Here is an 11,102-nt window from a genome sequence, read left to right as displayed (position 1 = left end):
TTTTGTCCAATAAAAAGACTCCTTTCCCCCTCAGATATAAATTAAGCACAACCATAATGATTATGCAAATTATAAAGTATGATATAGGCTTATCATCTAATCTATCATATTTGTCAATTTAGATAAAGTAGCCTACCATCTATCCAAACTTGAAAAATCTACAGTTGTGTATCTGAATAATGTTTTGATTTTAGCTCATATTACCATTTGAAAACCATCCTTCCAAATCTACATCATCTTCCTCAATGCAAAACAACCTAAGTTTGATTATGAGATTATACCTAGTCTTTGACCTCATCAAAAATCTGAGAACAAATTAAATATTACCTGAATATGTAGGAAGCACAAAGGCATTGCTTGTAAAACTTAAATAAAATTTGCAGAGACAGGTAAGTACCTGGACAGTCTCCTGTTCTCAAAATGTTAGCACATCTGTCTTCAGCTTTCTGGCCCAGGATCATCTGACAGACCTTAAATGAAGCAGGAACTATGAAGGACTATCCTGCTCTGTATTGGCAGAGCCAAGCTGTCAGCTATCCCACATTCTGTGTCCTTTCCAAGATAGTACTTTTTGTTTGTAAATGAATTAGGGCAATTCTTGCCCAGTAGCTACCTTGCCATAACTGGAGCAAATCTATATGGAGGTTATGATGCTTGGTATCTTCTTTGAACCATGAAGGGTCACTGTCAGGAGCAGGCAAGTCTCATAGTCAAATGATCTTTAGTAATGTAATATTAAATGTCATATTCTGTGGATTTCTGATGTTTTAAACTTAAACTGTAAGAGACTTGGAGGAGACCTCTTAAAATTAATCAATCAAAATAAAAAAGACAGCATAATATCAGAATTCACATATAAAGAAAAAATTAAAGTATAGAAGCAGAACCTTGAACAGAGAATACAGGAATTTATGGAACAGGAGGATCAGCAAAAGAAGATATATGAAGCATGGGCACAGATCTTAAGGGAGAAACTTAAAATACCAATTAGGGAAAATACTCAGGTAGAGACAGAAGATAAAATTAGAGAAAGCCAACCAAATATTGTTAGAAAACAAACTTTAGTTTATCCAATTAGTATACAACAAAGAACACCAGACAACCATCATCAGGAATTCGAATGACAACCTGTGGATGTGTTAGAACTGAAAACATTTTAGGAAAATGTTATTAATTTTGGAATGTGTTCACCATTTGTAAAACGAATGCTGACTTCTTGCACTATTAAAAATAGAATAATCCCCCAAAACTGGAAGGATATGGCAGAGGCAATATTACAACCTCAGTCACATTTGCAGTGGTTCTCATGGTGGAGAAAAGAGGCAAAGGAGATACCACAACAAAATAGAATCAAGGGTAGAGAGATTTTTCTAAAGATCAGCTTCTTGGTGAAGGTCATTTTGTTGAGATAGAGGCACAGATTGTCTGTGATGAAGAAACCTGGGTATTATGTCACTAGGCAATTTTTTTTCTGTTTTGAAATTCTTTTATTAGTGAGACTCAGTGACTCAAAGGAGACCACAGTTTTTGGAAATACTCCTAAGTAGAGTCATTTGGGCAATGTCAGACCTCTGCAACACAAACGTATACAATAAAAACAAACACCACAGGATAGATACAGTAATACAGTCTGGGATTCTTATTCTTAGGCTAAAGGATAAAATGAGGTAACCTGAATGTAGGGCTCTTTTTAGGGTTTATACCTTATGACTATAGTAGCCGACCATAACTATACAGTACTGAAAGCTGTTATGGAAACTCTGTTTTGCAATATTCAAGTTGTACTAGAATATCTCCAGGAAATAACACATCCACTGCTTAAAACTACTTTATTAGCAGCAGTAGAACAAATTTTCTTAAGTGAAGTCTTAGTAATTAAAAGAACAAGCATGAACTGATGGGCTGTTAGTCTAGCATGCGATACGTAAGACTCCTTAACCAAAAAAAAAATGAATTTTAAAATTTTGTGACAGTTCGGGCATATAATTTTTAAGTCGGCATCTTACTTACAGAGAAAAAGAATGTGTAAAAACACCCATTCCCACTTACTGATTCTTGGGCATTTGCCATTCTTTAGAAGGGAAAGTGTGCTCATATCTTTCCAGGTTTATTTCTCCTGAAGACATATCCTGTCCCACACCTGTTATTTCATACCTCTCCTCCAAACACCAAAGAAATCAGTTATTAATGTAGTATAGAAGAAATAAACATTTCAGATCAGACATGTTTCTGCTACCAGAAACCTGATATAAGTTGTTTTCCTGGAAGTCATGCCCCGACAGTCACAACATGAGCATGTGAAGAAGCCCTGTGAACAGTCTTCATTAGCTATATAGCATTTAGAAGCTTATCACAGGAAAGAAAACCAAATAAATCAGTCTTTGGCATCACCTTCTTTCTCCATTAGCATTAATGGCAAGCATAGCTTCCTTTTCAGGAAGACAGGGGGAGTCATAAATTTTGCATATTCTGGTTTCCCCTCTTCCTTTCCTCAGGTATAGCCTGGTGGTTGATTCATGAGTGATGATGTTTCCTCCAATGTTTTTTTGGGATCTGCAACAAACATGGCTGCTCCATCCACTTGGGCTACCACCTGGTTGGTGGTTATCACTATTACACCAAACTCATGGGCAAGTTGAAGCAACATCCTTAGAAATCTGGCTGAAATGCATTTGCCTGGCTGAAAGCTCTCCGTGACATGAGTACTCTGTTCTGTAAAGGGCAGTAGCACTGTCTACAATAAGGAATGCATACCTGGGTTCTACCATCATGGCTGATGCTTGGTAAAGGAGCTGAATCTGCTGGTTTGTGTTGAACCCTTGAGCATATGCTTCATTGTCTAGGACATCACTGTCAGCTACTGCTAGCAGCAGCTCCAGTCTAAAGGTGCTCTCAGTGTCATTGTACCCTGCCATGTAACAGCCAATGTATGACAGATCTGTGTCTTCCTAGTTTGGAATGCTCCAAAAATCTCTATGGTAGATCCAGTCTCCATTCTACCTTGAAGCAGTTTGTCAAGCTCTTCAGTGCCAGTAGTATGATTTTGGAACAGAGTTGGTGAGACTCAGTGCAGTGATGAAACCCATTGGTACTAATTTTGCTGCCTCAGTCAGAATTTTGTCAGCTTTGGCTTCACTAACACTCATAATATATATTAGTTCCTTTTTGGTGCATAAGCGACAGCCTCCACTGAATGGAAACAAGCTTCTTCTAATTTTTTCACATCTTTGACATTTATCCACATTGCTCTACCCATGAAATAAGTTGTGGGCCAAAGCTTTCTTCTTCCTCTGAGGTATCTGCATTTGCTTCAAGCTGCATTTGCCTGGCCATTACTTTCCAAAGCCCTGGGCCAGCTCTGAACACACCACACTTAGTCTGGTCACCTGGCTCAAACCCACTTCTCAACTCTTCTGTCAGGTCTTCCTCCTAGTCACACATTTGGGGACACCTCAGCTTCGCCCACACTTGGCAGTCTTAAATGCTTACAAGGTTGGAGAATTAGAGAAAAGACATGAATCATTTTCACAAGTTATTCAAGGCCCAAAGGAAACATTCCCTGACTTTTTGCAAAAGGTTGACTTCAGCTGTGGAAAGAAATGTATCAGATCCATCAGCAAGAAAGGCAATAATTGAGTCACTAGCTTTTAGAAATGCAAATGATGAATGCAAGGAAATAATTAGACCAGTGAGGACAAAGTCAACCTCAATAGAAGAATGGATTAGATATGCAGCTGATGTTAGACCTTATTCGCCTGATATTACCTTAATAGGAGAAGCCTCTACTAGAGGCTTTGAGAAGATGCAAAATCTCAAATGTTTTGAGAAGCAGGGTCATTTAGAAGAAACTGTAGAGAAAACAAAATTTATCCCAAAGGGGAGTCAATGCCCTCTGGAATATGTAAAAAATGTAGGAAAGGTCAACATTGGACTAGGGAATGTAGAGCAAAAACAGACAAATGAGGCAACACTTTACCAAAAATCTCCCAGGGTCAGGGGTAGGGGGAGAATCTTGCTGTCCCTAATGCCAAACAGGGAGAGTTCTCTTCCTTGAGACAATTAAATACCACTGCTCTAAAAGAAAAAAAAAGGCATTGTGAGACCAGGCACAAGGTCAAGGCAAGTTCTACAAACAATTCAAAAAACCTAAAAAGGGGCCAAAAATGAATATTTTGGCAAACCTCTAGAGAAGATCTAAGTCCCAAGCTTAGAATATTAGTAAACAATATTGAAATTGAAGGAATGGTCGACACTGTAGCAGATGTCACCATTATCTCTCCAAAATCTTGGTGTGAAGATTGATGACTTCAAGAAGTAGACATCCAATTTCGAGGAGTTGGGACTTTATCCCAAATAAAGCAAAGCATGAGATGGCTTAAGTGTACAAGCCTGGGAGTCAGATAAGAAAATTGAGGCTGTATTTGGCTGTTATAGCCATAAACTTCTGGGGGAAAAAATCTGTTACAGCACTGAAAAATAGAGATTAATATACTTTCAGTTTCAGAGGCTGACCACAAATCCAGTCAGACTCCTAATAAAAAAATCAAATTATTTAAGGAATGTTATCAAAGACAGTTATGGACTGTCCAGGATGTCCATAACCAAGACACAGCATGGGCTGACATTTCAGCTTTCCATCAGGGAGCCACTGTTGTTAAAACACCAACAGCCTTGCCACAAAGATGGCTAACTGACCAACCCATTTGGATTGATCAATGGTCTACGAGAAAAGAAAAAATACAGACACTAGACCAGATAGTCCAGGAACAACTGGAGGCTCAGCTTATCAAGAGGTCCACCAAGTTTTGGAATTCTTTGCTATTTGCCATTTTTAAAAAAAGTCTAGCAAATGGATGATGTTGACAGATCTTAGAGCAATTAATACCATATTCAGCCAATGGGTCGCTGCAGCTTATCCCAATAAGCCCATATAAAAAACACAGAACTTAGTTATTATACATATAAGCTACATGCCTAGATTGGGCAGATCTATCACTATACTAACTTATTCCCAAGCTATGAGACCCCTTGCTGCTTGCAACTTCTACAGGCCATGTGGTTCTGCTCCATATTGGCTTGTACCTCCTCTCCCCCCAACCTCTCTCCTGCCCCAACTCTCTAAGACCTCCAATCCCACTTTTCCCTTCCACTGCCTAATCATAGGCTCTAGCCTTTCTTTGACCATTTAGAATGTGGAGAAGGTATACATAAGATCACCTAAGTATGTGATCTTCCCCTCATCACAGGCAGTCCCTCTTAAGGAAGCAGAATTAATATCAACAAACATCACCAGGGCAATCTACAACATTAGTACTAGCATAAATAAATGTTTTTTTTTATTTTTAGATAATTGTGATTTGATGTAGACTTTGCTATAGATTCTTTCTCTAATAATTTCCTACTTTTTAAAAATGATTTGTTGTTTTATTTCTATAAGTGTTTGACCTCTAAGCATGTCTGTTGTACACTGAGGTCCAAAGAGGCCTCAGATCCACTGGACCTGGAGTTCAGGACCATTGTGAGCTACCGTGTGCGTGCTGGAGATCAAATTCAAGTTGTCTGCAAGAGCAATGCGTTTTTTAACTTCTCTCCAGCCCTCTTAACAATTTCTTAGCCTTTACAATGATTCTACCTACAAAACTTGAGTTTCAGTTCTCATTTTTTTAAATGGGAAAATCCTAGGTAAGTTTATATTTCTAGCACAGCATTTTATATAGTTTTGAATATTTAAGTCCTAGAGGACAGGGAGAAAATCATAAAAAGTACTTTCTCAAAACCTCTGAAGTAGAAAAGAGCTTCATGTTACTCTATGTCCTATCAGGTATTGGAATATATGTAGATTTATTAATTCTTACTAATTGACAGTCATCTTAATTTGTATTTTTAGAACAATATTTCTTCTTGCATAAGTGATTTCACATCCTCTTTACAGATGGAAACTAGAATCTGTATGTTAAAACATCAATAAATATTCATAGTTGTTATTCACTTAATTTAGAGACAGCATCAACCCTGAGTAAGTCAGAAAGTGACATCCATTGTCTTAGTACTTAGTTTGGACACTATTGTCCACTATTAGAGGAAATGCTTCCTCTCACTCTTCTCTACAGTCATAATGAGGTACCAGGATTCATTGGCTTCCAAGGAAATTTTCTGAGTTGGATGCAACAGTTTGCTCAATTTGCTGAGCTTGTCCAGGTTTTAGCTGTTAGTGGCTCATCTTCTCTTGAAGATTCAACCCGTTTTACTTAATGGGGCTTCTGTTCTCATTTTATTCACATTCCCTTCAGAATGAACCAACTCTCTGTGAAGTAATAATAAAAACGGCCAATCCTAGCATGACTTCAATGGCTGGCAGAGGTATCAGAAATGGAGGAGTGTGGTATTTCACTTTCCAAAATAATAAAAGTTGGGATATTTAGCCAGCGCTAAAGACTTTGGCTGAGTTCCATGAACTTAGATTTTAATGTCAATAAAGCGTTTTTTTTTAACTGTTTCCTCCTCTGCTTTATTCCTTTACTAAAGAAGATCATTTGGCTCAGGAAGATAGTGTGATATTATGAAGGTCCCACCCCAGAACTGGGGAGCTCATTTCTTGGTAATGTGGAATGTTATAACATGAAGTCCACTTGAGACCTTCATAAGGAACTGATCCCAGCTAAAACTTCTTCCAATACCACATGAATAAGGACAAATTTTTTATCTGTAAGCTGAAAAATCATCATTTTTCTAAACTAGAATTATTCCAATAAGCCATCAACTCATCATTCAAGAGTGAAGAAAACAAAGAATTTGGATAAGGAAGGTGAAGATGATATAAACTGAATAGGTCCTTGTCTTAGGATTTCCATTGCTGTGAAACAACATCATGATCATGGGATTTACTATAAAGGGCAAAATTTAATTGGGGCTGGTGTATAGTTTTAGAGGTTTGATCCATTATCATCATGGGAGGAAACATGGCAGCAGGCAGATAGACATGGTGCTCAAGGAGCTTGAGTTTTCTACATCTTGACCAGAAGGTAACTAGGAGGAGACTGAAATCCATACTGGGCAGAGCTTGAGCATAAGAAACACACAAAGCCCACCCCACAGTGTCACACTCACGTGCCACTCTCTGTGTCCCAAGCATTCTAACACAGGAAAATATGGGGGCCGCACCTATTCACCTGCCACAGTACTTTCCAAGAGAATCACTAAAGAGGATATATCAAGAAAAAGAAAACTGGGGACTGGCAAAATGCCTCAATGGTAAATGCACTTGCTTTCAGTCCTGATGACCTAAATTCAATCCACAGGAATTACATGGTTGAAGAAAATAATCACAACCAACTCCAGCAATTAGTCATCTGACCTCTATTTACTTACCCTGACACACATACCTCCAGTAAATAAATATAAGCATTTAAAACATATTAAAAAGAAAAAGTGGAAGTTCCCAGAAGGAGTAAGAAACAGGGAGAGCATATGAATGAAAAGCTCAATAGAAAATTTGTTCAACCAGCAAGAAGAATATATAAGAACTGAGAGCTGTTAAGAAACAGTGCAAAGTTTCCTGAGGTTGGAAGAGAGCTGAGAGAATTAAGATCTTCTGAGACTGCTTGTATGTTGTGGTAAAATTAAATAAAAAATGCTGTCTTTTACTCCGCACTAGATCTGGCAACAGAGTGCCCCATGACATCTGTTGTATGTCTTCATCTCAGTCAGCAAAGCATCTCACCCACTCTGCTCCATCCCATATCACACTGCTGATAGCTACTGTCTGAGCCTGGCAAAAATCTGTTTACCTGTCTAGTTCCCAAGGCAGGTCGCCACCATGTCAGACACACACATCACAATTCCGTGGGCAGCCCAGTGTCTCCAGCCACCACAAACTCTCTTAAATTCAATTAAATCACAACAGGAAAGAACACACAACACAATAACCTCTGATTCAATTGATAATATATAATTGTCCACCTAGAAATACAAAGCCTTGTACAAATCCATCCCTTAAGAATATTCATAACAACCTGTAAATGTCCAGAGAGGAAGCTTAATATCTGCCTCCATGTTCTCTCAGCTGCTTTGCTCTGCTCTTTCCCATTTCTTCCTCCTTTCTAAAACTTTTCTCCCACCCCTCCTTCCTTCTTGTTCAATGACAGTCCTCATTCTATCTTTTACCTGCCTTTACCTGCATAATAACATCATCCTACACTTGTACAGTTAAGATATAGAAACAGAGGAGCGGCAGGACCCCTGCGCCTGAGACACTGCCGGAACCTGAAGGAAACAGACCGGATAAACAGTTCTCTGCACCCAAATCCCGTGGGAGGGAGAGCTAAACCTTCAGAAAGGCAGACAGGCCTGGGAAACCAGAAGAGACTGCTCCCTGCACACACATCTCGGACGCCAGAGGAAAAAGCCAAAGACCATCTGGAACCCTGGTGCACTGAAGCTCCCGGAAGGGGCGGCACAGGTCTTCCAGGTTGCTGCCGCTGCAGAGAGCCCCTGGGCAGCACCCCACGAGCGAACTTGAGCCTCGGGACCACAGGTAAGACCAAATTTTCTGCTGCAAGAAAGCTGCCTGGTGAGCTTGGGACACACGGAAGCAGAATTTCTCTAGAACCGGGCACGTTCTGTGTTTACCGGAAGTCCCACACCCGCGGATCCCGGCCCGCAGCAGCTCTCTGCTCCCAGACCCGGTGAGAGAGAGACCCAACCGCCTGGTCAGGTGGGCACTCCTGAGGCTGCAGAGCGGAAGAGACCACCAACACTGCTCACCCCTGCCCACATCCCTGGCCCAAGAGGAAACTGTATAAGGCCTCTGGGCTCCCGTGGGGGAGGGCCCAGGAGCGGCAGGACTTCTGCGCCTGAGACACCGCCGGAACCTGAAAGAAACAGACCGGATAAACAGTTCTCTGCACCCAAATCCCGTGGGAGGGAGAGCTAAACCTTCAGAGAGGCAGACAAGCCTGGGAAACCAGAAGAGACTGCTCCCTGCACACACATCTCGGACGCCAGAGGAAAAAGCCAAAGACCATCTGGAACCCTGGTGCACTGAAGCTCCCGGAAGGGGCGGCACAGGTCTTCCAGGTTGCTGCCGCTGCAGAGAGCCCCTGGGCAGCACCCCACGAGCGAACCTGAGCCTCGGGACCACAGGTAAGACCAAATTTTCTGCTGCAAGAAAGCTGCCTGGTGAACTCAAGACACAGGCCCACAGGAACAGCTGAAGACCTGTAGAGAGGAAAAACTACACGCCGGAAAGCAGAACACACTGTCCCCATAACTGACTGAAAGAGAGGAAAACAGGTCTACAGCACTCCTGACACACAGGCTTATAGGTCAGTCTAGCCACTGTCAGAAATAGCAGAACAAAGTAACACTAGAGATAATCTGATGGCGAGAGGCAAGCGCAGGAACCCAAGCAACAGAAACCAAGACTGCATGCCATCATCGGAGCCCAATTCTCCCGCCAAAACAAACATGGAATATCCAAACACACCAGAAAAGCAAGATCTAGTTTCAAAATCATATTTGATCATGATGCTGGAGGACTTCAAAAAAGACATGAACACACTTAGGGAAACACAGGAAATCATTAATAAACAAGTAGAGGCCTACAGAGAGGAATGGCAAAAATCCCTGAAAGAATTCCAGGAAAACACAATCAAACAGATGAAGGAATTAAAAATGGAAATAGAAGCAATCAAGAAAGAACACATGGAAACAACCCTGGATATAGAAAACCAAAAGAAGAGACAAGGAGCTGTAGATACAAGCTTCACCAACAGAATACAAGAGATGGAAGAGAGAATCTCAGGAGCAGAAGATTCCATAGAAATCATTGACTCAACTGTCAAAGATAATGTAAAGCGGAAAAAGCTACTGGTCCAAAACATACAGGAAATCCAGGACTCAATGAGAAGATCAAACCTAAGGATAATAGGTATAGAAGAGAGTGAAGACTCCCAGCTCAAAGGACCAGTAAATATCTTCAACAAAATCATAGAAGAAAACTTCCCTAACCTAAAAAAAGAGATACCCATAGGCATACAAGAAGCCTACAGAACTCCAAATAGATTGGACCAGAAAAGAAACACCTCCCGTCACATAATTGTCAAAACACCAAACGCACAAAATAAAGAAAGAATATTAAAAGCAGTAAGGGAAAAAGGTCAAGTAACATATAAAGGGAGACCTATCAGAATCACACCAGACTTCTCGCCAGAAACTATGAAGGCCAGAAGATCCTGGACTGATGTCATACAGACCCTAAGAGAACACAAATGCCAGCCCAGGTTACTGTATCCAGCAAAACTCTCAATTAACATTGATGGAGAAACCAAGATATTCCATGACAAAACCAAATTTACACAATATCTTTCTACAAATCCAGCACTACAAAGGATAATAAATGGTAAAGCCCAACATAAGGAGGCAAGCTATACCCTAGAAGAAGCAAGAAACTAATCGTCTTGGCAACAAAACAAAGAGAATGAAAGCACACAAACATAACCTCACATCCAAATATGAATATAAAGGGAAACAATAATCACTATTCCTTAATATCTCTCAATATCAATGGCCTCAACTCCCCAATAAAAAGACATAGATTAACAAACTGGATACGCAACGAGGACCCTGCATTCTGCTGCCTACAGGAAACACACCTCAGAGACAAAGACAGACACTACCTCAGAGTGAAAGGCTGGAAAACAACTTTCCAAGCAAATGGTCAGAAGAAGCAAGCTGGAGTAGCCATTCTAATATCAAATAAAATCAATTTCCAACTAAAAGTCATCAAAAAAGATAAGGAAGGACACTTCATATTCATCAAAGGAAAAATCCACCAAGATGAACTCTCAATCCTAAATATCTATGCCCCAAATACAAGGGCACCTACATACGTAAAAGAAACCTTACTAAAGCTCAAAACACACATTGCACCTCACACAATAATAGTGGGAGATTTCAACACCCCACTCTCATCAATGGACAGATCATGGAAACAGAAATTAAACAGTGATGTCGACAGACTAAGAGAAGTCATGAGCCAAATGGACTTAACGGATATTTATAGAACATTCTATCCTAAAGCAAAAGGATATACCTTCTTCTCA

At 40.3% G+C, this 11,102-nt stretch overlaps 1 pseudogene; it reads right to left on the bottom strand.

The window, feature by feature from the left end:
• Positions 1-2,374: 2,374 nt before the first annotated feature.
• LOC103694114 (DNA repair protein RAD51 homolog 1 pseudogene) lies at positions 2,375-3,333 on the bottom strand (annotated as a pseudogene).
• Between the last annotated feature and the right edge of the window lie 7,769 nt (positions 3,334-11,102).

This window comes from Rattus norvegicus, chromosome 17, assembly GCF_021556685.1.
Source record: "Rattus norvegicus strain SHRSP/BbbUtx chromosome 17, alternate assembly SHRSP_T2T, whole genome shotgun sequence".
In the NCBI taxonomy this organism is placed as follows: domain Eukaryota; kingdom Metazoa; phylum Chordata; class Mammalia; order Rodentia; family Muridae; genus Rattus; species Rattus norvegicus.
The sequence above is the reverse complement of the archived record's forward strand: the minus strand, read 5'-3'. Positions and strand labels throughout refer to the sequence as shown.